The following is a 1,519-nucleotide window of genomic DNA, read 5'->3' as shown; positions in this document are numbered from 1 at the left end:
TTCGTCTCGGAACGTCGGTGGGTTTCGAATCAGGTACACGCCCCTCCAACCACCAGCCCTAAATCCGGGTCGTCACGGTTTCGATTCGGGACCGACGGTTTACGTCGGCGGTGCGGGGTAGACGCGTCGATTCCGGGAATCCATATTTCGTTCGCCGAAATATTGGTCCATCTCTTCCCGGAATACCGCGCCACCTTCTCGATTTTACGACATCTTCGCGTCGCCAAACGCTTCCGAAACGGTCGAAGCACAGAAAGGACCTGGTGTTCGAACCGAGGCAATTCCGACAACAGGATGCCGCGAACCGCCTCTCCGACGTTCAGGTCGATCGTTTTCGGCGGAAGTTGAAACGGGACGAGTCGACGACGGGTCCCGTTGCCGTCCGGACCCTTCGGGACGGCCGAAAGTCCGTCGAGAGGATCATCCGAAAGGAGACGGTCTTCATCGTCCGACCGATGCCGCACCTACGAGTTTTCCGATATTTTCTTCGACGGATCTTCAGGTTTTCTTCCTTTCTTCCGTCTTTCTCTCTTCGTAATTTCGTGTCCGACCTGCGTCGTCCGAAGTCGGGGTGAAGATCGAAGAAAAAACGCCAAAAATAACAACTCGTCAGCCACGCACACCGCGTTCGAATGTCTAACGGTCCAACTTGGATTTTCGAAGATCGCCGAATCCGAGGGACGATAAATAATAATAATAATAATAATAATGGTAATAAATAATAATGTTAATAATAATAATAATGATATGATGATTATAACGATAATTATTATAGATAGGTAAATAGAAACACAGGTCTCCTCTCGAAAATCGGAACTTCCTGATATTACTTACATATTTCGGTCGATCCAAATGTGGGAATCTCGTCGTCGTCGGAGCAAGCAGCGCGGTAGGTGGGGTGAAATTCTGGATTTTCCACCGCCGCCGGCGGTCGAAAAATGTGCGACGCGGGAGATCGCCAGTCCGTCTAGTAGTCTCTCTTGTCGTTAGAGCATGACGTGGTGGTTGTTGTGGGATTTCCCGTTAGTTCGGTCCGACGTCGGTCGTCAGAGGGTAAGTGCATACGGAAACGAAACGCATCGCGTTTTGATGTTCATATTCGTGCATCGGAATGTTAAAAGCAATATATTTTACACCAACGATCACACCTAAACACCACGGCAACGGCCATACCACGTTGAAAAGCACCGGTTCTCGTCCGATCACCGAAGTTAAGCAACGTCGGGCGCGGTCAGTACTTGGATGGGTGACCGCTTGGGAACACCGCGTGCCGTTGCCCCCCAACACTTTTTGTTTTTTTTTGAAATCCATAGCAACCACCGAACCGATTTGTTTTTCGTGCAGGTATTCGGAAACATGCACAGACCCGTATAATGTAGATTCATAGCTTTAAGTACTAGATAATTAAGAAAACAATTTTTTTTGTCGATTAATTGTAAACAATTGCAGAATAAAAACTCGTCAAACGGTAAAGGTTGTCGTTCGATCACCGAAGGTAAGCCACGCGGGCAGCGGTCAG

General features: G+C 48.7%; 1 non-coding gene across 1 annotated transcript; it reads left to right on the top strand.

Moving 5' to 3' along the window:
- The first annotated feature begins 1,159 nt into the window (after positions 1–1,159).
- On the top strand, positions 1,160–1,279 carry LOC138140979 (5S ribosomal RNA). Its single transcript, XR_011162881.1, has one exon. It is a non-coding gene; the product is annotated as a 5S ribosomal RNA (ribosomal RNA).
- Positions 1,280–1,519: the final 240 nt, after the last annotated feature.

This window comes from Tenebrio molitor, unplaced genomic scaffold (assembly GCF_963966145.1).
Source record: "Tenebrio molitor unplaced genomic scaffold, icTenMoli1.1 SCAFFOLD_699, whole genome shotgun sequence".
NCBI classification, from domain to species: Eukaryota; Metazoa; Arthropoda; class Insecta; order Coleoptera; family Tenebrionidae; genus Tenebrio; species Tenebrio molitor.
This window is presented reverse-complemented; position numbering and strand designations above follow the sequence as displayed.